Here is a 27,741-nt window from a genome sequence, read left to right as displayed (position 1 = left end):
GGTTTTTCTGCAGTATCGTACCGGAGCTCTGAGCAGTCATACTGCTCCCTTACATACAGTGCTACTCCCCCACCTTTTCTGCCCTGCCTGTCCATATGTACCTCTCCATGCTCCTAGTTTTTGCATGCATCACAACATGACAAGTGTAAGAAACAAACTGCAACAGTTTTTATCAGCGACAGACATACACAGCACTGTCTTGCCATAGAGTAGCAACTCAGACTTCCTCTTGTTCAAACCATGCAAAATACACTTATGTGTGTTGTTAGGGGGCTTATTCCTTCACCCACTTACTTCCCTGGTCCTTCTCGCATGAACAGAGAGCAACAATACCCAAAGTCCGAAGGTGCAGACAATTCAATGTTTATTGGGGTGAACTTCCAGCAAGCATGATTCCAGTTTCCTTCCTCCCAGCTCTGACACCAGAGGCTTACCTGTGTTCCTGTTCCCATTTCCCCCTTTAGCTAAACATGATTCCAATTTCCCCATCCCCATTCCCTGTTCCCATTTCCCCCTTTAGCAAAACATGATTCCAATTTCCCCCCCCATTCCTGCCCCTCCCCCCCCACTTCCTGATTGACTGCAGACTACATAGTAAAACTTGAGTTCTGCTTAGCTATACCTTAACCAATCATTTTACTGGTTTCAGAGTAGCAGCTGTGTTAGTCTGTCTTCGCAAAAAGAAAAGGAGTACTTGTGGCACCTTAGAGACTAACAAATTTATCTGAGCATAAGCTTTCGTGAGCTACTGCTCACTTCATCGGATGCAATCATTTTACTGAAATTAAACTAACCAATCCTTACATATTGTAACATGATTATTTAACCACTTATATCCCACCACCTTAATTAGTTTACACGCAGCAAAATTAATTATACAGCAGACAGAAACAATCACAGAACCAGACAGAGATTATACAGACAAACAACAGGGAAATGGGGACTACAATGATAGAACAACACAGAAGTGAGGATTTCACATCCCAGCTATTGATAAGTGAGTTCTTGCCAGACAGGATGCTATCAAACTAAGTTTCCTTTTACTTTTTCTAGGCACTTCCCTTTCTCTGGAGGCGATAGGCATTATCAGGACAGGATTGTATTCCTAACAGCCCAATAGCACCTTATTTCAATGTGACCAGGTTGGAATGTGAGGATGTGACCATTCGCTTCCTGGCTTATGGCTGCCTCTGCTGCTTAGCCAAAGGCCTTAGCCTAAGAACAGGGCCTCAGACTGTCACAGTAAGAGAAGGACCTTACACCAGCAGACAGTGATTTTGATTCTTTCTTTTATACCTTTATAACTAGCCAAGTGATAAGAATACACCTAAATTCTTAGAGTATAGACCTTTACAGGCAGGCCTGAATATCTATATCCTAACGTGTTACAGTAGCACCTGGCGGAAACTGGAGCCCCATTGTGCTAGGCACACAGGAAGCCAGTTAGGCTGTCAATTCTTCAAAGTATAAGGGAAAAAACAGAAAGGAAGTACTATTATTGTTATCATCCCCAAACTGAGGCACAGAGGCAAAATGACTTTGCCCAGGGTCACACAGGAAGTCTGTGGCAATGCCAGGAGTTGAATCCAGCTCCCAGTCCAATGTCTTAACCACATGATCATTCTTCTTGTTTCTTTGTTCTTTATATAATTTCCAGGGCCAAACTCTCAGTGGCTTTTTTGTGCCTCCTCAGGCAATAGCTCAGAGTCTAACTGATCATCATATTTGGGATTGGGAAGGAATTTTCCCCCAGGTCAGACTGGCAGTGACTATAAGGGGGTTTCGTGTGTAGCATGGGGGTGCAGTTTACTTGTCTGGATTATCTGGGTGTCTCTCATGCTAACCAAATCCCTGCCATTGCGGGAGGTCTGTGATACAAAGGAGGTCAGCCTAGATGATCTGGTGGTCTCTCCAGGTCTTTGACTCAGAACTAATCTATATTTATAACCTAGCCACACGTACCATGGAACAATTCTGCTGTGATGCTGGCATGTACAGAGAGTAACTGAGCTATTTCAAAGGAGTTACTTTGGATTCACTGCTGTAAATAAGAGCAGAATTTGATCTTGTGTATATCACATAAAGACATCATTTTTTCATGTGTTACAAACCTGATTTCAGAAAATCAATTTATGTGTTTGTATTACTTACAAATACTTCCTAGATGAGTCAATGTGTCCTGGCAGAGAAGAGAAGTGCAGGAAATAGATTTTCTTCTTGCTTTAGAGAAAAGGCAATCAGAGTAATAGAAAAATAAGGCTGGATGGGACCACGAGAAGTCACAGTCTAGCCCCCTGTGCTCAGGCAGGACCAAGTAAACATAGACCATCCCTGACAGATGTTTGTCCATCCTGTTCTTTAAAACCTTCAGTGATGGGGATTCCAGTAACTCCCTTGGAAATCTATTCCACAGTTTAACTACCCTTATAGTTAGAAAGTTTGTCCTCATAGCTAACCTAAATCTCCCTTGCTGCAGATTAAGCCCACTACTTCTTGTCCTCCCTTCAGTGGACATGGGGAACAACTGATCACAGTTCTCTTTATAAAAGCCCTTAACATATTTGAAGACTCGTCAGGTCTACCCTCCATCTTCTTTTTCTCAAAACTACATATACCCTGTTTTGTTAACCTTTCCTCATAGGTTTTCTAAACTTATTATTTTTGATGCTCTTCTCTGAACTCCCTCCAATTTGTACACATTTTTCCTAGTGTGGTGCCCAGAATTAAACACAGTCCTCCAGCTGAGGCTTCATCAGTGCCAAATAGAGTAGGACAATTATCTCGTCTTACATACAATACTCCAGAATGATTAGCCTTTTTCATAGCTGAATCACATTTAATTTGTGATCCAGTATAACTCCAGATTCTTTTCAGCAGTGCTACCACCTAGCCAGTTATTCCCCATTTTGTAGCTGTGAACTTGACTTTTTCTTCCTAAAGATAAGTGCAAAGTACTTCACTTGTTGTTCATTTCAGACTAATACTCCAATTTGTCAAGGTCATTCTGAATTCTAATTCAGTCCTTCAAAGTGGTTGCAATTCCTCCCAGCTTGGTGTCATCTGCAAATTTATCAAGCACAGGCTCCACTCCATTATCAAAGTCATTGATGAAAATACTGACTAGTACTGGACCCAGGACTTACCCTGGTGGGACCCCACTAGATACACCCTCCCAGTTGGACAGCAAACCACTGATAACTACTCTGTGTATGGTCTTTCAACCAGTTATGCACACACTTTATAATAAGTTCATCTAGACCACATTTCCCTAGTTTGAGAACGTGTGGGATTGTGTCAAAAGCTTTACTAAAATCAAGATATATCACATCTATTCATTCCCCCCCACCCTGATCTATTAGGCCGGTAACTCTGACAAAGGCAGAAATTAGGTGCAAAATCAATGTAATGATAATACAGAGGAGAAAGAACATACATCCAGATTAAATGAGAGTTAGTTAATCTTTTTGCCTTATTCACAAACACTGGAGGGAAATAGGGGTGTTTCATTTTCAGTCCCTTATCTTCCATCATCATGAGTATGATATTATGCACACCACATCCTCTCTGGGTGCAATAAATAATAGGTATAAGTAAGTTGATCAATTTGGGGGCTACTAACCTTGACAAGGTCCCTTTAAGGAACGGCTTTTATGGTGGCATGATGAGTTACTGTGCTGTCTGTGTATGCAAATCAGCCAGTTGGCTGCAAAGAGAACTCACTGGTTCATGAAGAAAGATTTTACTATTTAAAGGCTTCTTTTCCTCTCCAGTTCTCTTTGTGTTGTGTTACACAATAAGCCAATTTAGCCTCAGGTCATAGAACAGTGGAATAAAAGGAGCTCCACTTGCCGTATGCAGCAAATGGTGTATCAGCGAGACGCCGCTGTTATAATAGTCAACTGGGTAGTAAGTAATGTATAGCTAGTTCACTATCTGCAAATCTCTATTTTAAAATATACCGACTCTAGCACTACAAAGCTTTATATGGCGTCTGATGCCAGGTAATTAGATTCTACCTCAGCTCCGCTGGAATCAGCCTTAAACGTCTCTTTTGTACGGCACTCGGATAACTTGCCACCCAGTGATGCCTCTAGAACGCCCGCTGCCCACGGAAGGCCGTGGTGCCTCTGCAGCACCACTTCTCTCTCCTCTCTGGAACCCCGTGGGTGCCATCCTGCTTGGGATCAGGGGAGTCAGAGCCCTGTGGAGATTTGTAGGCTGGCTTGGGGGCAGGTGGGGACAGAGATCATGTCTGTGCTCCACAGCTCTCTGCTCTTCAGGCCAGCTGGATTTCATGTGGGCATCCATCCAGCAGTTCATACAGCACAGATCTTTGTTACTGCCCCGTTGACCCTCTCCAATCCTGCAACAAAGCAGTTATGAGGCAGCCCATACCAATGGCAGCATACCTCCTGCAGGAGCCATGCTGACAGGAGGTATGGTTAGCAGGGAGAGCATCCCTGAGAGGCAGCCATGCATGCAGGATGACTCCTACCTCCATCTCTCTAGGAGAACCTTTCCCCATGGATTCCCTGAACTCAAACCTTGAGCAGATGCTTTGCATGAAACCATGTTGGGGGATCCTCACATTGTGTATTTTTTTTCAGAGGAAAGGCCAAATTTAGCTCTCTGTTCCCGAGACTATTAAATCTTCCGTGCTCTGTGACAACAATCAAGAATCACAGAAAGAGCTGTTTTTTTCCCCTAACACTGAACAAGGAACTGTATTAAAATAAGGAAAACAGAGTTATCCCTAAATTTTCTTTTTCTGCTTGAATATACAGCTTCTGTCTATAAACTTTTCTAGCCCCGCTCCCGTGTGGCTTCCTGCCACAGATTAAAAACAAAAACAAACAAACAACAAACCAGTACATGTAGCCTCACAAGGCCCTCATTCTGCCACCCTTAGTTATCTATGGATTAAGGGGGCTGTATCAGACCTTAAGTGTAGTGAATTTGCTGATTTCAGCAGATATTTGTCCACATCACAAAGCCAACTCCCACCTGGCATAGCTCACACCTCACCTGGCATAGCTTACACCTCACACGGTTTGGCATAACCGGTGCTCCATTTCAGGAGCAGCCCTGGATAAATAGAGCAGGTCAGAGATGCACTATGCGTGAAATACAAGACTTTTATGGACAGTCACCTTTGAGATACACCTTTGTGTTGTTAACATTCATAATACCAGCCACCTCCTTATCTTTGTGTCTCTTACAAACATGACCCTGGGTAGACAGTCTCAGATAATGCAAAGATAGCATTTAAAAAAAAACTAAATGGGGTCACTGAATATGCTTACAGTTCTGGCACCCATTCAGATGAGAATTATTTCAGCTAGCTTTATTTGATCTTGTATATTGAGTCATCAAAACAAATGTGACACAAGGTCAATTCCTGCTATAATTATTTAACAACGTGTCATTTCAGAAGTTCTGTTTTCCATTGTATCAGCTTTTTTTAAAGGGATACACCCTGACTGCTCAAACACTTGGTGAACTCTGTCTCATCTATCCTCCTGACAAGCACCCAAAGTGTAAGAATTCATCAGCTAATGAAATTAATGCTGATGTATGAAATTTTTATTGTTTTTTTGACCTGTCACATCACAAATAATTTTACATCAGGCTGCAAACAAAGAGGTTTTTTTTAAAAAAAATCTTGATAGGTACAAGAGGTATTTTATTTCACAAGCAAAAAATGAGCCATAGCAGTGCTGTGTGTTCCCCCAGTGCTTCCAAGGGTAGATAAAACCCAACAGAAAAACCACGGCTAAAGACCTATTAATCGTATTATAAAACTGGATTACTCTCATTAGTAGTAATATATATTTTTGGTCTTTGAGGGGATCGACACAATTTGACGTGGTTGGATAAAACCCCTTTGATCTTTAAACTGCATGCACATACACAAAGGAAAATCTCTAAGTTATAACTAGATGAGTGGCACAGGCATTTTCCTCATTTCCGCTTTATGCCTTTCAGCATGTGACGTTAATGGGCTCTAGCTCTTATGCTGATGACATTAAAACAATGCTGTAACAGAATCAAAGCAAATGAGAATACTCGCCAGACTTCGAGTTACTTCCCGTTGTTTTCCTGAATATTTTTCTTTCCCTCCTTTCTAAAAAGGCACAGCGAACCTTTAAAAATGTGGAGCTGCTTTCAGATTTGCTATTGTCATCAGATCAATTTGGAACCAAGTCCTACCTTCCCATCTATTCTAATTTCAGCATACAATCTCTGCTGGCTCACTGCCAGAACGGAGCTCAGGAAATGATAAATACTCATTTATTTGCAGTTACACAGATTTGCCTGGGACAGGCGGATCAGGGCTGCAACCCCAAAACTTAATGCACATTTACACATTAATTAACAGCCAGAGCCAATATTTGTGTGCAGTACGCTCACATGACATAGTGGACAAAGGACATAAATGAGACATGCTCTTGAAGCAGACTGAAGCTCTGAGTCTTGTCTGCCTGCCCCACGTTTATCCCTTCCCACCGAAGTAACTATGCACAATAGGAATACAAAATTAGGTTGTACTAATCTGATTTGAAACAAACAGACCACAGCCAGATACCACATATCTCAAAAATATGTCTTAGGAGTTGGTTATGATAAATATTAGGCATGCCTATAGGTTACTAATTATCTTGCTCTGCTGTTATAAATGGCAGCAAAATACAAAAGGAAAATAAACAATTTACACTCACTTGTTTGGCTGGGATTTGTAGCTAGCTACGGGGAACTGTTTTTGCTCAGCTTATCCCAGGATATTTCGAATGGATGGGTGAATTAATAAGAGTAGAGGATCTTTGCATATAATTAAAATATAATATCCCTCTTGGAGGTTATTTGAAGACTGCGTGTTTTGCAAAGGGTGAATCTGTAGCATGGATAAATATTTCACAACGCTGTTTGATTTTATTTCCTTTTTTATTTTTGGTGCTTCTGGAGCTCTGAGGCTGGTGTGTAAGATATTAGCCTGCTGCTAACAAAGCAGCATTATCAAGATGTTGAAGAAAGAGTGTCAGCTCTGAGAAAAATGCTGCCAACCAGCGCTTGATGCAATGCAGGGAACCCTAAAAGCTGAGGTGAGGCTGATAACAGAGAGGCTCAAATTTTTCATTCAAATTTATTGATACTTAAAAGTTAATTAAAGAGCAATTGTTTGTTTAAAGACTAATTACTGAACTCTAACAAACACTGAACACAAGAGAAAGAACGAAGGGCTTTGTAATTAACTCAAAACCGTGTAAAATATCTGATGCATAATGACAATACTAAAAATTGTCTCATTTTCAACAACATTAAATAAAAGTGTGTTACATACATTTGGGTAATATATAGGCCAGATTCTTTGTTGTGCTCAGTTTCTGCTCAGCAAAGCTGGTTGTGGGGCTGTCAGAGAGCTTACGATAGCTCCTTGATTCTCTTCCCTGATCCCAACACAGGCTAGAGCAGCCTGGGGACTCCTCTAGCTTATGCCAGATAGCTATAGTCCCTAGAGGGCCACCTATAAAGTGGGAATAGCTGGAGCTCATCATGCTCTGGCAATTGCTCCCCTACTCCAGTATACCCCTCACCACCCTTATCCCCTGCATTGGAGGCTAGACGGAGGCTAACTATGTTATGTCTATGCCTGTTGGGGGCTCCCCCAGATAGGGAGATTTAGTTGTAGGGGAGTTATGGGGAGTCTTTGCTCTGTTTGCCACATGAGTGTCTCCCAGGGAGTAGAGTGGACCAGATATCTGGAATCTTATGAGTTTAATGATTTATGAGTTTAATGTTATATATACTGGATGGATCAGAAACCCCCATACTGCAGTCCATACAAATATGTAACATTTAAAAATACATACATGGTATCTATATGAAACTAGAGCTGCATGAAACATTTTTGGCAAACAGTAAGTTCATGGCAAAAGAACATTTTTCAGGACACCAAAACAATAGCTATGACCAGCTGCAGTGTGTAGTCTAAATGTAGCTGCATGCCACAGTGAAAAGCAGGCTGCATCCTATACGAGTGAAAGGCTCTGATAGAGAGGACGCATCAGGGAAAGGCCTCAGCATCTCTCTGTTGCCAGAGCTTTTCACTGCAGTGAGGAGAGGCTCTGCTGAGAGAAGGGAGTGGGATTGCCTCTCCTGTGCCAGAGTCTTTTCCTGCAGCAGGGAAGGACTTCAGTAGCAGGGAGGCAGCAGGATACTACACTGCTAAAAATAGCAGCACAGATGGAGACCAACAGCTTGGGTGAGTGGAAAGCCATGTATGGAATGTACTTCTACATACCCACACCCTTCAGGTGTGTCTTTATTCACCTGCTGTGCCTTATGATCTACACTGCTATTTATACCCACATTATAGGGGCTATGTACATACATACACTACGCGTTGCTGGAAGAGCTGTGCAGTGCAGATGTACCTGATTTGCAACTTTGGGTTGAATATGGCAAATAGTTTCAACCAAACAAACCGAAACAAAATTCAGAGATGTCAAAACATTTTGTTCCTCCCAAACATTTTTTTTTTCCTTCCAGATGTTCATTTCGGTGAGAAAAAAAATCAGTTGAGTATTTTTCTGTTTGGCCACTGACCCAAAATCAATTATTTGCTCAGCTCTATATGAAAAACACATGCATCCTTCCCCGCCCCCTTTACTTTTAATAAGCTTTCAAATTATGACTTAAAAAAAAGATACCATATGATGCCTGCTCATAGCAAACCCTCCCCAGCTACCACTACTCAACCAGATCAAAGTTACCAAAATAGTGCAAAGCCCACACTGCCTTGTGCACCTACTTCCTTGAAAAAGTGGTAAAGAGGATTCAACCACAGCACCCAAAATGCACAATGGCCAGTTGGGTGCTATGGTTGAATAGTCCATTTTCACTTGAGGAGCAGTGCCCTCTCTGCAGTCTCTGAGGCACAAGGTTGATACAACAGGGGACACCAGGCACCCAGACATCACCTGGTGCCTCCATATTGTGACAAAGCTCTGTCCTTGCCTCCGTGGGTCCCGCATTTCCTGGCGGATTTCGCTAGCCTCAGAGGCTCACTGTGACCCTCCACGTAACCCTTCTCTCTCTAGACACAAGGGTCACAGTCTACTGAACCATTTTCATCATAAGCCAGTGAGGGAGGTGAGGAGAAGTTATCCTTCCTTGCACAGTCTCTGTTGTCTCCCAGTCTCAGTGATTAATCAGGAGGCAAAGCGGCGGGGGGAGCCCAGGCCCACCCTCTACTTCAGGCTCCAGCCCAGGGGCCCTAATAGTATCAGCTATGGTAGCTGACCTTTTAGAAACATAACATGTACAATTCCCTGGGCTACTTCCCCCACAGCAGCCCTCACTTCCTCAAGCTCCACTTCACCCTTACCTCAGAGCCTCCTTCCCTGTGCCTCATATGGTGTGTACTACTCAGCCTCTCCAACAGCACAACTTCCTCCCACAGCTCCTGACATGCACACCCACCTGACTAACTGGGAGGCTTTTAACTATTTTCAGCCAGCTCCTGATTGTCTTCAGGTGTCCCAATCAACCTAGCCTTCTCCCTGCCTTCTGGAAAGTTCTTAATTGGCCCCAGGTGTCTTAATTGAGCTGGAGCAGCTGCCATTTCACTTATCCTGGTACCAGGGATTTGTTTAGCCTGGAGCTAATATATCTATCTCCCACTACTTTTCCATAGCCATCTGGCCTTGCCCCATCACAATATACATCAATCTGAAGGGGTGTGGCTTGTTCTGTCAAATTTCAGGGGCCCCATAATCACCTGAAACAGACAGTGAAAGAAAATGAGGAAACTTTTATTTACATATTTTCACTTTTGAACAGCTCTAATATACTGTGTACACGTCTCTGTGTAATGGATTCAAATATAAGAAAATGGCTTGCCTCCTAGGTAACTGGGACACAAGTTTACACACCTACTAAGTGTCAGTATTTTAACAATGAATTGATCTCGGAGTTATTTGCTTTAAGCTTTTTTCTTTTAATCAGATGCCAGAGGGGTTTTTTTTGGTCTTCTCATAATTAATAACCACAAGGGCTCAGAGTAAAGTCAATCATTATCATTACTAAATAAGAGAGGAAAGCAGACTCCTTATCCTAGGGAAGGGGAAATCTATTTCTGGAAAGAAGTGTCTAAGATACAGTCAGTTTAGTTTAACACTTACTTGTATCTTATACAGAGCTGTTTATGTTTTTGTAGCATTAGCCTATGAGTCACTTCATCCTTTATCTAGCAATATTGTTGAATTCCAGGGTCGTTTTGTTTTTTCCCCTTTCTAGAGACATTAAGATTTCCTTGAACTCTGTTCCCCAAGGCCAGGAATGTGATGTTTTTTTCCAATGGTCTGGAAAGGAAAGACATTATTGGCCTTTTATAATTTGTGTTGTCAACTACTGATGTTTCTGCAAAAGATGTCCAATGAAATCTGTGCGAATTAGAGACACTTTTTTGCAAAGATCTTTCAAATACCGTAATATAAAATGGAATCATTGTTGAAAATGAATTAATTTTAGGAGTACAGGTGCAAACATGACATACAAATCATCACTACTTATAAGCACTTCCAGAAGGGACGTGCTCCTTCCATTTACACACTGATCACCAATTGAGTTTATGTACTGAAACTTCTGTAGATGCAACATCCTTCTGTGCACATAAACCTAAAAGGATATAAAATATGATGCGTTTTGCTGGTTCCAATTCAAGAACTCAGAGTTAGATCAGTGAAAATTGCTGGGTGAAAATTAAAATAAAATAAAAGATCCAGATATTTGCTCCAATTTAAAAATGAATTGACATCATCTGTCCTCCCATCTTTTTGCATTCACTTTCCATGACCGTATCAGTAGCTGGAGGTTAACCTGAAAGAATGCTCACAGAAAGCACATTCTAAGCTTGCATACTAATGTACCCATGAATAGTCCATTTTAACTCACATGTATATGGCAATGTGGGGATGTGAACAAACCTGAACTAAGAATTAGCATCACAATAAATTATTTTGTTGAACTGTCCTGATCTTTTCACAGATCTTAATTAAATAAATGATGTCTAACATTTCCCCCAGGTTTGAATTTATAGTTGGATGAATATGAAGAAAACTGCACAAAAGACAATGGTGAAAATGCACTAATAAAAGCAATTTGTATTTCCTGGTTGGTCACTTGCTCCTTTCCCTGCATATCAGGGATCATTCTAAGAATCATTATTAGGCATTTGCCCACACTATCTGGGGTTGTGATCTTGTCAGATCTCTCAAAGTAGGATTGAGTTTGATCCATATATAGGCCCTGATTCTGCCCATTAAAGCCATGGGAGTTTTGCCAACACAATTACAGCAGTTGGGAGTGTTCCCAGAAGAACAAATGTGGGAGGTATGGTACAGCCAAGACCATGTTCAAACATATATTCTGGGGATCCCTTTTCAGAGCACCCTTTTGAGAACACATCTTCTAAACAATAGAACTAAGTGCTGGGATGGATAAAGATGTTGTGCATCTGTTAAGAAACATAAGTTTATAGTCTTCATAGATGTCAAAATAAATGTTTCCTGAAGTGTACTAGCTGCAAAGAAAATAACAGTAGTGATCTAGGGACAGCAAAACCACACCAGACAGAGTGCTTTAAGCTTTCTGACCTGCTGATCAGGGAGTCAGACAAAAGAATTTCATTTGTGGGCAACAACAAATTGGATATTTAGGATTTAAGCTGGAAATCTTTTGTGGAATTATATTGTGACTACTGTAATTCATGCCAGGGTAGGTTTTCCCCCTGACTGCTTGGAAACTATGCTTCTGCCAGCTGTTGGACTGAGAGTTTGGGGCAAGCACTGCCTTCCTTCTTTCTGACCAAATGGTCATTCCCGATCAGTGGTGGAACGAGAGAAAAGATATGCCTCCTCCCTGCTAGGTAGCAAGAGACAGGGAAGAACAGAGAAGAGGAGACCTCCTACCCTGCAGGAAGCAATAGGAGTTGCAGGGGTGGAAGAGTGGTAAAGAGGAAACTCCTCTGACACCTTCTTACCTCCTTCCCTTAAGCAGACAGGAAGAAGAGGATAGGGCTTCTCTGTTCAGCCATCAGCTGGGAGGCGGTGAAGGAGGATAGTGAAAGGAATTAGAGACAGACAAGGAAGACAGCCATCCTGACAGCAGCCAGGAGCAAAAAAGAAAGGCCCAGTTAGTCATTAGCAGGCATCATGGAGAAGCAATGGTCTCATGTATTAACAACTCACACATCCCAGTGCAGTGCTATGACATTGTATTTTACTTCATGACACCACATGATGAAGTGGCTCTAAAATGGAGAGATGCTGATTTACACCAGATAAGGATCCAGCCCATTCATAGGTGAATTGATCCTTATTTTTTAGTGCATTATGACTTGTGATGCAAAAGCACAACCATAGACTGTAAGCTGATTGGGACATGGTGTGTCTTTTCATTAGGACTGGGATTTACAAATGAGCCTAAGGCACATCCCTTAACTCCTTTAGCCTCCTTTGAAAACCCCAGTATACATATACTTGCAGTGCCTAGCACAATTAGGTTGTGATCTCTAGGCACGATCACAGTACAAATAATGAAGGTAAGAAATGTTCACTTTATTATCTCAGTGTGCAGAACTCTCACTGTGCATCTCCTGTTTGTGTTGGTAGAAATTTGGGATCTGTTCCTGCAGTGTCAAGCTGGTAGAAGTCCTCTAGATGGGTTCAGGGGTGTTCTACACAGACCCACTTACAGGATCCTGGCCATGGCACATGAGACACCATCAACATAAGATACGTAATGTACTTGAAGTGAACTTGAATAGGCAGAGCTCAAGCATGGGGCAGAGGCGTTTTTCTTCTCTGTTAGTGGGTAAATTCACTTGGCAGAGTTATGACTGTCACTTTAAAAACATTCCTGAGGGAAGTCTGCACATCTGTCATAGTTGCACACACAAAAAATTCCAAAACTGGAGATTCCATGCCCATCTCAGAAATGGATCTTACCATCAGCTGCTCTGTTCAGGCTGAGGAAGAATTTAAAAATGCCTTATCTGTGGAGCACCATCAAATAAAGCAAGAATTTTTGCTGTGCTTTAATATACTATTATAATTAGAACTGAGCATAAAATACAGCTCACCTTCTTCATGTACAGAAAGATACATCTTTTCAATACTGTGTTTCCTAACAATGATTAACAGTAATAACCACAGTAAAATATACTATAGTGATGGGCACTATAGAAAATCAAATTCTAAAATGTATAGGTAGTAACTTAGAGAAAAAATGTGGCTATATTATGTCCCCCCTTCTCCATTATATTAATTACTTTGAAAACTAGACTTTCTTTTCCCCCAATGCTGTTAACGTGTTGCATTACAACTGAGGTAAGGTCTTTCAATAAGGGTTCTATACTTGTGCAGGGCTCTACTTAACTTAGAGCTCTTTGAAGGATTGGAGCCATAAACAGTAGGCTGACTAATTCTGGCTGTAGGAGGATAGCTAGATCTTCTTCATAAAAAGGACTTTCTTTTGTAGGGTCACTTTGGGCTGAAAGGTCTATCACACAGATCTTGCAAGTGGGCAGTTGTAGGTCCTTAAAGATGAATAGTAAAGGATATTAAAAAAATTGGGTTTGTGTCTATTTTTTTTTATGCTGTATAAAGAAAAGCCTGAACAATTTATTTTTATATTTTTTGGGGATGGGGCTTTCGTTTGTTTATTTTCATACAGTTAGGAATATCGAGTCTAGTTCTCCCTTGTTTCACTAGAGGAATTGTTGGCCTTCTTTGCATATCAAAAAGAATTTAAAAGGCATTAACACCTCCTCATTCTACAGTTGCATATCACCTTTAAGTACATCGTACATAGTACTGTTTCAAAAACAAAACTTGCCTTTAAAAATAGGACCAAGATGTTGCAAACAAGGGGTTAAAATATTTTCTGCACAGACACATTGGTGTGTGACATCACTCAGTGTCACAGGATGTGACTGACACAGCCTCAGTGTGACTCACTATAACAAGAAGTATCATCAGCTGGCATACTGAAAAAAATACAGGATTGTCAAGGCTAAAGAAAACGCGTGAAGGGGAAAATGATCCACAGCTTTATCTTATTAAACCCTTTAAAATTACTTGCACAAAAAGAAATGAATCATATAATACATTTCACTTCCTGACTTGTTCTCAGAGTACTAGGGAACCAAGGCAAAAATATTCTGGGATCCAAAACACACAGTTCTGACCTGCTGTTCAGAAAGATTCTAAATGATGCTTTAAAAGCATTTAGCTAAATTAACAATTCTTTTTAAATATGAAGAAAAAGAAGGTGTCAGCCATATGTGAACTTCAATTCTTTTGAAAAGGAAAAAATGATAGAGTAGTAATTGTCATTTTACTTGAACAAAAGAGAAAAAACCCAATTACATCATTCTGATTTTTTTTTAAAGTAAGTGTGGGAAACTACTTCCTGCCTACATAAATATCCCTTGCAGATCCAACTAGTTACAGTAGTTTTCTTCACTTCCCTCTCTAAAACTGTTGTGTAATGTTTCTGTGCACTGTTAAACAGCTGCCAGGTTTCACCACAGAGGAGTTGCATTTCTATGCAGGATGAAGTGATTTGTGCTATAGTGGGAATTATAGTTAGATCATTTTACATGTTTCAGAGTAACAGCCGTGTTAATCTGTATTCACAAAAAGAAAAGGAGGACTTGTGGCACCTTAGAAACTAACCAATTTATTTGAGCATAAGCTTTCGTGAGCTACAGCTCACTTCATCGGATGCATACTGTGGAAAGATATAAAAATAAATTGGTTAGTCTCTAAGGTGCCACTTAGAAACTTTTCAGGTCTGGTCCAAATTTCATTTTATTTTAAAAGCTTGAACCAAAATGGTCCTTTTTATTTTAATTTGAGGAGAATGGAGAAATATTACGTTTCCCAGGTATAAAAATGATTTGCACATCAGCTCTATGGTTTGGTCATGCATCAGTGCAGAAGCAGTTATAGTCAGGCGACATTCACCCGAATGCTATGATGGAGTGTGTGTACACAAAAGGCACAAACAATACTTAAAATACAGCAGCCACTGACTGCTTTACATTATGCGAAGTGTGTGTGCGCAACACCATGAGAATAGGTGAACAAAGTATCTCAGACAGAGAAAAGGAGAAAACTAGCAATGAAGGATACAATGTCAGTGTAAGAACCAAGGGACACAAATAAGGAAGGAAAACTAGTAGGACATATCGCAGTTTTGGTCCTTTGGGAGATGCTAGCAAGGAGCTCTGGAAATAGTCAGGGCTAGGAAAGAGGAATAAGTGGGACACACCTTCATTCCACAGGACATTGCTTTGGGTGAGACTGCTTCACGTTGCTTTCTCCATTTCTTTTAGCAGCAGCTTTGCCTTGGGGAAGCCCCTTGGCACCATTTCTTGCTCTGCTTTTTTGGATACCTTCCTGTCAGCTTGCAGTGAGTGGCTATTGTGCTTTTTCTACTGGTGCTTCTCCAGTGACTGCAGTGACCTTACATAGTCATGTGTCTTGGTGGACGGTAGGCCCCACCTGGACTGAATAATCCATCAGTGATCTTTGAGTGTCCGCATTAATATTGTGGGACATCTGTTTGCTGCTATAACTGTTGTGATACTATTTTGGAACATGGGAATTTGATAACATTTTCATTGCAATGCAGGCAGATAAGGATGAGTGATGGTGGGCAATCATACACAAGCAGTAGAGAGTCTTTGGAGGACTAGTGGGTACCAAACAGGCACATATTATATGCATTGTGTGCGTAGGCCATTTCATTTAGAAGTGTTTGCTCCAAATGAACATTTTACCCTTTACAGCAGCATGGCTGATTTCATTCCTGGCATTAACCTTATGCTGTTGATCTAGGTTCATTTATCTCGAGCTGTATAGATCCAACAAGTTCTTCTCAAACATCTGCCCACTATTTGTATGCATGGATTGTCCACTGTGTATGGATGCAATTTGCCACTGCCCAGGCCCCCTTGCCTGCAAGTTTCCCCCCCACCCCCATCAGATGCCTGCAGCCAGCTTCAGCCATCGGTGCCCACTTCCGTGATTGCTGGCAACCCGTACCAGTTTAGACTTATCCATGCAATGTGCAACTCTTGCAATGCAGAGTGGGAATGTCACATTGGGAAACAGAACCATGAGTAATGCTTTTGCCTGGGCTGGGAATCATAAAGACTAGCATGTGACTTCCCAAGTTTCCCTGCAGGCTACTTGTGCTATTGATTTTGCAGCACTTGGGAAAACAACAGTATGCTTATGTAGGGTGAACTGGTTGACCCCTCTCTATTGCTCAGAGCAATATTTGCACTACTTTAAGGCTGCCTTGGATCCATGATGCATATTACTAATCATTTTGTGGTTCACATATTTGCTTTGACGGTTGTTTGGTGCTCATTGGGTGGATATGGCATATGGTACAGCATATATGTATATTTTAGGGTTCTTCACTCATTTTATTTGGATAAAAAAAAATACTCCGTGCCAACTTTTTTTAAAGCTTGAATCTTCAAACAAGAACTTCACAAGTTAAATTAATATGGATGGTGTGTGCCTCTGCTTTTCTTTGTGATCTTTTCACAGATTAATTAAATGACATTTGGAAATCATCTGGGGTACCACAGCTTTGCATGTTATGTGGCTCACTGATCTCATTTTGATAATTTTTATAGGAGAAGAATCAAATTCTGCTCTCATCTGATGTAAATCCAGAGAAACTCCATTAACTGTGATGGAGACTGTAGCACACAGGCCACTGACTGCCTCCAAGCACCCCCTTGTGGTCAGATATCACTCTGCAGTGCCATACTACCAATTTCTCCCCCTTCAGGTAAGGACTGAATCCTTACCTACAAGCCCCAATGCCAGTTAGCCTGTTTCCTCTTGTTTTTTCCTACCCCCCCCCCCAGATGTTCTGGTTTAACTTGGATTTAAACTTGGAGAGTGGTCAGTTTAGATGAGCTATTACCAGCAGGAGAGTGAGTTTGTGTGTGTATGGGGGTGGGGGGATGTGAGAAAACCTGGATTTGTGCAGGAAATAGCCCGACTTGATTATGTAAAGAGGTGTCACTTTGGATGGGCTAGCACCAGCAGGAGAGTGAATTTGTGTGGGGGGGTGGAGGGTGAGAAAACCTGGATTTGTGCTGGAAATGGCCCACCTGATGATCACTTTAGATAAGCTATTACCAGCAGGACAGTGGGGTGGGAGGAGGTATTGTTTCATATTCTCTGTGTGTATATAAAGTCTGCTGCAGTTTCCACGGTATGTATCCGATGAAGTGAGCTGTAGCTCACGAAAGCTCATGCTCAAAAAAATGCCAGTTCAGTCACTTCTTCCCTCAACGCAGGGAGGCCCCTAGCCTTTCTTCCCAGAGCTGAGTCCCCAATACAAACTTTCTCAAAGCTTTACCTGGCTGGAGCTCAGCCTTCTTCAACCCTCTGGTTTCCAGGCTGCCATACCCTTCTCCTAGTCAAGGTCTCCAGTAGGAGCAAGGCTCATTACTCCTAGGGTTAAGCTAAACCTTTCTCTGCCCTCTGGCTCCCAAGGACAAACCCATCTGTCATTCAGGGTCTCTAACAGGAGCCTCCTGCTCATTGCAAGTCCTCTGTCACAGCTCCCTTAATCTCAGGGTCCACTCATACTCTCTGCAGTTCTTCTACCAGTTCCTGAGTTTCAGCCAATTTACTGCACACCTACAGCAATCTCAGCTATTCTCTCAATCACTCACTCTCTGCTGCCTTTTATGTTGGAATCACCTGGTTCTGCTCAGGTGGAGCTCACATTCTAACCAGGGCTGGTTTAGGCCCAGGCTCTCTAGCCTCCAGGCAAGCCACCCAGTTACAGAGACCATTCCAGGGTCTTTCCTGGATTTATACAAAGTAAGTGAGAACAGAATTTGTTCCGAAATGTTCTTCATGCTATGAATGGCACAGGCATAAGATCCACAAAAGAACAGATGAGTGATTCTGGCACTTAGGACTCAGTCGTAGGCACCTTTAAGAAAATAAGTTTTCTGTTTATATGGGTGCATGAGTGAAAAAGGAAAAGTGCCCCGTGCTAGGACAACATTGCAAGGAATGTGGCAAGTTGAACCACTTTAGCAGTGTGTGCAAGAGCAGAGGAAGGTCCCAGAAAGATTCCATCAGACTTGTACAAGAGGGGAATGATGCACCAAAGAGTGGCGATGAAATCATGACTCTCTCCTTGAGTCAGAAAGCATAACTGGTTCATGTTATTGGGACAGGAAAGAAACAAAGGACAATAACCTCTGTGCATGTAACAATGTTAATGGAGAAATGCCCTGTGTGATTTTAGCTGGAGAGCAGGGCCTCCTGCAATGTGATTCCTTGGAGGTGAATTGGATTAGAAAAAAAAAAATTGCAAAAAGCAGGTGGATTCTAATCATGTACAATCAGACCATAATACAGACTGTAGGAAAATATAACCTGATGTTAACTGACCATGGGAGCCCCATGGACAAAGAAGACAACTCTGGGGGATGATTTCAAAGGGGAAAAGTTCTTCAAAAGGAAAACCGTGCCTGTGGAACATAGGCTTGCCCTGAAGGAAAATTCCACTGGCACTACATAATCCAATACTTAAGAAGTTCAAAAGTCTTCAGAGCAGGGGTATCATAGCACCTGTAGAGGCCAATACAGCCTGGCTAAGCAGCATGGTGGTGGTATTGTAGTCATCAGGCAAATTACTCATCTGCATAGACCCAAAGCCACTGACCTGGGCATTGAAAAGATGCCACTATCCACTGACGACAATTGATGACATCTTGAGAGAACTTTCCAAAGCCAGGATCTTTCCGGTCCGTGATGTGATTTTTGCACTTAAGCCTGGATAAAGAGTCTAGCATGCTGACAACTTTTGCAATGCCATTTGGTCACTATAGATGGCTGCACATGCTGATGGGCATAAGCCCAGCACCAGAGATGTTCCAAAGAAGGCTCGCTCAAGGGCTGCCTGGGGTGACAGTAATTGCTGATGGTATCCTAATTGTAGGGGAAGGGAACATGGATAAAGAAGGTGAATGAGACCATGACAGAAAACTGCAAATGTTCCTACAGCAATGCAAGGACAAGAACATAAAACTCAACCCAGAAAAAATCTGACTCAAACAGCAGGAGGTAACATACATTTACTCACAGCAGAGGGGCTGAAAGCAGATCCCAGCAAGATCAAGGGACGCAGAGAGAAGCCAGCTCCAGTGGATGTGATGGGGTACACACTCCATTGGAATGATACATTTTCTGTCCAAATTCTGTCCACAGCTGGCTGCAGTAGTGGAACTCTTAACTCAGCTCACAAGGCAGGATGTTGAATGGGACTGGGCAGGCCCCCAACAACAAGCAGTTGACATGCTGAAACCAATGATAAATAGATGAGCCTGTCCTGAAGCAGTACCAGCCAAGAGAGCCATAGACACTCCAGTGTGATCCATCAGGGAAAGGACTGGATGTATCTCCTTTGCAGAAGCATCCAGTTGCGTACACCATCAAATCCTATCCAGGATTGAACAGGGGTAGCCCTAAATAGAAAGAGAGCTTGTGACTATGATATCTGGAGTGAAGAAATTCCACCAATACATCTATGGCCAAAAAAGTCCAACACAGGCACTGATGGGACATAGGAACAAAACCCTGTTGCCAGTGAGGGAAGACCTGTTACAGCCAGAACGATGTGGACATCGCTGAAAGGAAACTGGCCTGCTGTCAGAGGTAACCTAGAAAGTACATATTACTTCCCAAGTCTTCATTTGTACTTTTATCCAGGAAACTTTTTTTTTAAGTTTCTAGTTTGAGTCCTATGTTTTAGTAAATATGGAAGAACCCCCCACCCCAACGTATTGGACATACCAGGCAACCTCTTCTGGCCTGACAGGGATCCTACCTTTGCAGATATCTTGAGTTTTTCAGGCCCGTGCTGTTCTCTGACTCAAGCCTGTGCCATATGGGGATTCAGAAGTGACTTAAAATATATTTCCTTCCCTATGATGCCAGGCTACTGGGATGTGGGAATTTATGGGGTCAAATCCCAATCAAAATTTCTTAGGAAAAAATTCTCGTGTGGATACATTTTATGACAAATACAGTTATAGTCCATAACCTAAGACCCAGAGAATCATAACTGTTCTCATGAGCCGGGGCTGTGCACCTGGGTTTGGGCCTGAGCCAACTTCCACTTGAGTCTATGGTAATCTTTTTATTGACTTTACTCTGCCAGCTGCTGTCCAGCTCAAGGATTGACAAAACACCATCATTTGCACAAGCAACAGGGGCTGAAAAGTGGGAAATCAACAATTTTCAAGGACTCATGGTCACCGTACCCTAAGGAAGCTCCAAGCCTTGCAAATTTACAGACAGCAGCTGGCCCAGCAGAGGCTTTCATGCCTGTTAATGAGTTTCCAAGATGGATGTCAGCAGAGACAGAAGACCTGCTGGAGATTAAGGACAGTGAAAGGGATACAGGACTTCTTAAACTACTAGGCATTTTAAAGACGATTTGTTTAATTTCAAAATTTGGACTGAGATAAGGGCTAAATTCCTCCACCCAGCAGGCTGAGACAGAGTTATGGTTTTTTAAGCCAGTGGTGGGCAAGCTGCGGCCCAACAGGGTAATCTGATTGCGGGTAGTGAGAGATTTTGCCAATGTTGACCGTCCACAGGCATAGCTCCCCGCAGCTCCCAGTGGCCACGGTTCACAGTTCCCGGCCAATGGGATCTGCGGGAAGCAGCGGGCCACAGGGACATGCTGGCTGCTGCTTCCCACAGCTCCCATTGGCTGGGAACGGTGAACTGCAGCCACTGGGAACTGTGGGGGGCCATGCTTGCGGACAGTCAACATCAGCAAAATGTCTTGCAGCCCGCAATCAGATTACCCTGATGGGCCACATGCAGCCTGTGGGCCACAGGTTGCCCACCACTGCTTTAAGCACTTGATAACATTTAATATTTAAGTGAGACTTAATTTTTCCCCACTGAGTTATTTCTTTTGCTATCTGTTTGAGGAAAAAACAGGAACAATGACTCAAGCCCTAACATCTTACATGTGTCTTAGTCATTGGCAATCAGAAGAAAGTTGCAATCTGGTTTCACGTTGAAAACAAACACATCCTGAGAGCATGGGCACAATTGATGCAATGCTGAGTCACTCTCAGCTGTTCACCATTATTAGCTATTCAGCATTGTTAAACTGATGGAAATTAATTTCCATCCAGTCTTGTAAAAGCCACTTTTCCTTCTGATCATAGTATTATTACAGCATTCTGTGTGCCACCAAAACAAAAAGACTTCAGATTTTTTTCTTGCTTTTTTGTTTGTCTTTCAAGGAACAACTTCTGATTTTCCAAACCCAGTTTTTGTGCTTATTTGTGAATCACTTCATCCTTCAGAACATGAAACTACAAACAGTGAGCTATTATGTATGGAATCAGAGGGCCCTTTCGTGGAGAGCAGAAAACAGCTAAATCTTGAGAAAATCAAATGAAAACCAAAATTACTGAAGATGAGCATCGAGCCACAAACCATACAGTATCCCTAACAACAATGGAGTATGAATATGAGCAGCATATTTACAGCTACAGACTTGACTTTTATTGGTACTAGAGCATATAGCAAGAGACTATGGTTTTCACGTAAAGCATCATCTCACATAAATTGAAAGTTACTGCACGCTTTCCCCAATTACACACAATTAGTATATATATTTTACATTAATTACCCATTGTAATTGTCTGGGCACATGTTAAGTGACTTAAAGAAATAATTATAAGATAACAATTTCACAAAAGTAAAATCTGAACGTAACTCCCAAGACCAGCCCCTAGCATAATTGCAAATCAGATATTTGCCCAGCTATTCCTTCAAGCCTGCACACCATGGACTTGATATTAAATATACTGGGGCTTTGTCAGGCCAAAATGGGAAGCAAGTTCCAGAGTTGAGGAACCTCTAGTGCTTGCCTGTTATCAGAACTATCCCAGCAAATCTCAGTGGTCAGGTTGCCTTAGAGAGAGATTAATTCTCCAAGGAAGTCAGGACCTGAAGTAAGGAAGATTTTATAGATCAAAGTCATCACTGCAAATTAACTCTAGAAGGAAACTGGTAGCTACTGCAATCTATGGAATTCAGTTGTAAAAAAGTCCACATGAGAAAATCCACTGTACAAAGCTTTGGCAAAGAAATGTGAATCTGAACTCCTGATTTTCTAGTTTGTAGACTCTTGAGAGGAGAAACTGCCAGTTGCACCTAAACATGAAGGTTTTGTGATATTGACACATGTTCATTAGTGATTAAGACCATGTCTACACTAGAGAGCTTCCAATGGCACAGCTGTACCGATGGAGCGTAAGTGGAGTGTAAGATCACTCGTGTAGCTGCTCTATGCTGATGGGACAGAGCTCTCCCATCGACATAATCAAATCACCTCAACGAGCAGCGGTAGCTATGTCGGTGGGAGAAGTGTTTTTTTCACACCCATGAGCGACGTAAGTTTTGCCAACATAAGTGGTAGTATAAGTGTATGGCCTAAGGCAAACATCACAAAAATCCCTTGTTTGTGACTTAAGATAGGATTAGTTAGTAGGTCCTTCTCGACCTCAAATGCTCCTACATCATAGTGCTATGTTGATTTCTATATCCAGTACAGTGGCAATAGATTTGCAAATGGAAAGATACCTGGTCCAAACAAAAACAAGACAAAGCATTATTGTTCAGAATTCCTTTAGGGCCAGCTCGTCAGCTGATGTAAATCAGCATAACCCAGTTTATACTAGCTGAAAATCTAGCCCTTAATGTGTTTCATTGTTTGAGTCTTTACAGCAAATTGTGATCTAAGCCAGTACCTTACAGTGCCTTATTTTGTTACATTAAGTAACAATTGGCAGTTCAAATTTGCCAACATTACTCATCTGCAACCAGTTGGGTACCATCATGCACAAGGCATTTTCTCCCATTCCCCTGCTAGTCATGTTGTATGCATGGAAAATAGAGTTGCACAAACATCTAAACTCAGAACAAAGCTGGAAAAACCTGCACCTTTTTTTTGCCAATTCCAGTTTGGGGAGGAAACTGCTGGCATTTTGCCCCAAAACGTCATAGCAAAAATTGATCTTTGCTACACATAACTGAAAGCTTTCAGGAATTGCTGAAGGAGTGCTTTCTATAGCTGTGCTGTAGCCTTTAGGATAGCCAGAGGCTTTGTCTTTAAATTCCGAATGACAGAAAAATAACTGCTACGAAGGTTCATTTTGTCAGAGCCTGGAGAAAAAATAAATCAGATGTGAGAAACCAAAAATCCTGGTTCTGGAGCAGGGCTAGCCTTATATTCCCAGTTGCTTATTTTTTGGGGGATGTGGGAGTACCAAATACAGGTTCACCCTGGAAAATCTGTTATCTTTATTCTATGAACAGACAAAGGAAGGATGGGGTCCACTGTTCAGCTTCTAGCCTGAGATTCTGGAGACCTGGGTTCAATTCCCTGCTCTGCTGAAGTCCCTGCACTTTCTCCAGGGGCGCTTCAAAACTGTGGGATAAACTCCTCCAGGAATGAAGGATCTTCACAAACCTCACTGCTTTCTGCTCCAAGTGCAAGGCCTATTTGTCAAATATAAATACACAGCAATATGTATGTTAAAACAAAAGCCACCTACTAAAACCACATACTCCAATGCACCTCATTCTCTCCCTGGCGAGAGGCTAATAGAACATGTGACAGATGTGCAGTCATGTTGCTTCATGCTCTGTTGGAGGGTGCTCAGATACTATCATGATTAGCACAGACTAGACTTCCTGCCTGACTTTGGGCAAGTCACTTAGGGCCAGAGCCACCTTACTAACTGCCTAACTGCTTAACTGCCTCACTGCCACTCTAGATGTAAGTCCAACATTGAGGTGCCATTGAGATCCTCAAAATCCCTGCCTGGCTGCCACCTAACACTGTAGAAGATTAAAGTCCCAAGGCTCCTACATTTCCACCCTTAAAGTCACCTAGGTGCCTACGTTTCTGCCAATGAGCATGTGCACAGCCATTTCTGGCTAGGGACCGGGCACCTCTTGTACTTAAGCCCCACAAGGATTGCCAAACTAGGCTTTCTCCCACCAATTCAGCCTGTGGGGCCCAGCCTGGGAGCCATGCTCAGAGCATGCCTAACTCCACACAAAACTGCCAGAGGAGGAGGTGGTGCCCCTTTCATAATTTTTAGCCGAGTGGTTAAGGCACTCACCCAGAATGCGGGAGACCCAAATTCAAATCCCTTCTCTGTGTCAGGTGGTGGGATCAAACCCTTTTCCTATGGCGATTTGGGACTCCATTCTTTTAGTAACTCTGGGAGAGTGTTAGTATCCCTGAGTCTGGGAATGCTGGAGAGCTGTGGGATTACCATGGTCAGTCGCCCTCCTGTGATATGCAGTGTTCCATCGTCCATACATTAGCTGTCACCACATTATTTTTAAATAAATCATAAAAATGTCCTTTTCTTTTTTTGTTTTGTTTACCACTGTGAGAGCAGTATCTTCCTATGATAACATGGCCACTCTATGCTGGTGAGCAGCCAAGAATCTTGGAGTGAACTGGTTAGAAAAGCAGAACAAGTGAAACAATTTTTTTTACAATTGGAAACATGTCTCAGCCTCTGCATCTGTTTGAATGTACCACACAGTCCATAGTGTGCTGGTCTACCTGTCCTCTTGCCTCTGTGCTGGCAGCAGTACCATAGTTTGATTGGTTTTGCTTTTTATTAAGTAAAACACAGTGAACAGGAATTAAACAATACCATTTTAAAAAAGAATCAAAAGCCACTTTTAAAATAAAATGTTACTGTTTCTCATCATGTCTGTGGATGTTTTAGTAAAACAATGTCTTTTTAACATTAGTCAAGCAATCATGGCCTTGACACATCACTAAAATGATGTATAATTTACTGGATCAGACATATCAGGTTGCTCATAGTTTAAATACCCATGTTTTTCTTTGAAGCTTGTTGCTTAGATACCAGAATGATAAGCACCTTTAAAATACTTGAGAGAGAAACTAGAAAACAATTTAGGCTTGTTTGAGCACCGAAACATTTTAGGAGTCTAGAGACCAACTGCAAAAAAACCCTTCTACTGGTCTGTAGGCTGATGATGTTGCTAGATGTTCCCGTATGCTGCAGTGTATCTAATTCCATCTCAGCAGAGGCAATAAAGCACTGTCTAGCCTGCCATTTGGCAAGAGTCAAAGTTCATGCTTAAGATGTCTGCTCAGACCTGGTTTTAATCCATCCTTCATTTATCGGTATTTGTCAGTATCTCAGAAATGTAATTGGCAACCAGTCCTATATTGTAGCATGTTTGCACCATTGACTTAGTGATCTGTAACATGTGATTTACCACATCTGTCTGAATAGCCAAGTATTATTGTATCCTCAGATGTGCTCCTTAGTGTCCAACTTTTTTAAATGGTGTTTAAACTAAATAAAAATTCCCCAAGAAAAACAGCCACAAAAATCAGATGCCAGCAGCATGTATTTTAAAATATATTTTCTTCATTGCAAAAATGGTATAGTCTACAAAAATGGGATGGGCTACACTATCCACAGGAGACTAGGGAAAATAAGCATTCTATTACATAGTAAATACACTGTTCATGGCTTTTATATTAAACACTATTGACTGAACTTTATAGTGATGTTTGATTTTTTTTGTCTGATGCGCACACTTGCCAGGGTGATCGAGTATGCAATAAATTCTTTTAAAAAACAGAAAATTAAAACAAAAATGAGATCCTACTGTACAACCTGGATGATAGATTAAAAAAAACAAACAAACACATTTCCAGTGGAATTAATTTCTTGCCAGATGTGTTGGATTGATGGCTTTTGAAGACCACAAACTCCTCTTCATAGAGTAAGCGTATCACAGGAAATGGCAGACAGTGCAAGCTCCTCAAATGGACCAGTGTGCCTCAGTCTGAACCTGGAAGGATTATGGTAAGGTAGTTCAAACTCTTAATTGATTCAATCCTTGCCTTTTTGTTGATATAGTTAGGAACATTTGTGATAATGATTTTGCAATATGCACCTCTGTATTATGAGAACTGAATGGAGATGGCCACTCATAGGTCTCCAAACTGCCCTCAAATGGGAGTGACTTATAGTTACTATTGACTTACCTGGATTCACACCAATGTTCTAGAGACAAAAGGCTCTATAGGTCATTGCCAAAGGTCATTGCCAATACTTTGAGCCACCCAGTCCTGCATGAGACTAGGTTCGAAAAGTGAGGAAACATGCATCCATCAGAGATAATATCTGCAGCAGCATCTGACACTTTCATGAGGACCTGAAAAAGGGAGAGCCCTTAGCCAAAGTCACACAGAAGGAGTTTTTGTCAGTGGCAAAATCTATTAGTGGAAAGAATGTTGCTTTGCTGAACTGCTGTTATTTGGGACAGATGAACTTCATGAAGATCAGATGAAGTGAGCTGTAGCTCACGAAAGCTCATGCTCAAATAAATTGGTTAGTCTCTAAGGTGCCACAAGTCCTCCTTTTCTTTTTTCATGAAGATCAACATTTTGGAAACCTTGAGTAATAATTTCTGCCTTCACCAGGTTTGCAAAACAAGTTTGAGGTTGTGATTTCTTTCCCCTGTAATCTAAACCCAGATTTTTTGGATCAACTGGGGTGGGGAAGGAAATCTCTAACTAAAGTGTAGTCTGTTTTTAGATGTTAGAACAAGGTGAATTCTCCAACAGCTATGCTGGCAAGCGTCAGTTGTCTATCTTTTATTGTAAATGTTATGTTTATTTCATATTACAATTTCTTTCCTCTCTGCTTCCTCTATTCACAATCTTGTTTATTTTTCAATGTGTCAACATTTGAACATTTTCACCCTTATTTTTGTCTGATTTTTCCTCTTTGCCCCTTCTCTGATCACTTTCTCGGAGTCACTTTATCAGAACATGAACTCTATAATGAAACATTTCAACTTTTAAGTTCAAAATTACACACAAATTTGCCCATGTGCTTAATTCAATAGGGAGTTCTTAAAAACTAAACGCACAAAGTGGCCCTTGGTTATTAAATATATCTCATTGCCGAGAAATAAAGTAATTAAGCAATTCTATAAAATCTTTTTTTAATTTTTTTTTAAAAGGTGATACCTAGCACAGGACTTTATTTCAGGAATAATCCATGTATTCAACAATATGTAGTTGCTTCCTCATTTTGGTCAATAAGCGATTCTATTATTTTTAAGAAAAGCCATTGGTATATAAAAATGTTAATATTAATCTAATGGGAAGCATGTATACATATTAAATGTCCTGCTTTAAAAACTGTAAAAGTAGACCAAAAAAAAAAAAAAGGGGAGCAATGATAATTAATAAGGACAACAGTATTTTACTATATATTTATATGACATCTTTCATGCGTAATGATCCCAAATCACAAACTATATAACAGTACATTTAGACAGGTTTCAGAGTGGTAGCCGTGTTAGTCTGTATCAGCAGAAAGAACAAGGAGTACTCGTGGCACCTTAGAAACTAACAAATTTATTTGAGCATTAGCCCACGAAAGCTTATGCTCAAATAAATTTGTTAGTGTCTAAGGTGCCACAAGTCCTCCTAGTACATTTAGAGCCACTGCTCTCCAGCCATCTCTGGGGTGGAGGGTGACATCGAACTGGGACACAACCTGTTGTAGAA

General features: G+C 41.5%; 1 long non-coding RNA gene across 2 annotated transcripts in view; it reads left to right on the top strand.

Moving 5' to 3' along the window:
* Window positions 1-25,711, top strand: part of LOC125630111 (uncharacterized) — a 52,093-nt gene extending 26,382 nt beyond the window's left edge. For both annotated transcript variants that reach the window (XR_012666434.1, XR_012666433.1), the window contains exons 3-4: window positions 16,718-16,875; window positions 21,383-25,711. This is a non-coding gene — a long non-coding RNA (uncharacterized LOC125630111). The remainder of the gene's footprint in view (window positions 1-16,717; window positions 16,876-21,382) is intronic.
* Window positions 25,712-27,741: the final 2,030 nt, after the last annotated feature.

The sequence above is a fragment of the Caretta caretta genome, chromosome 1, assembly GCF_965140235.1.
Source record: "Caretta caretta isolate rCarCar2 chromosome 1, rCarCar1.hap1, whole genome shotgun sequence".
In the NCBI taxonomy this organism is placed as follows: Eukaryota; Metazoa; Chordata; order Testudines; family Cheloniidae; genus Caretta; species Caretta caretta.
The sequence above is the reverse complement of the archived record's forward strand: the minus strand, read 5'-3'. Positions and strand labels throughout refer to the sequence as shown.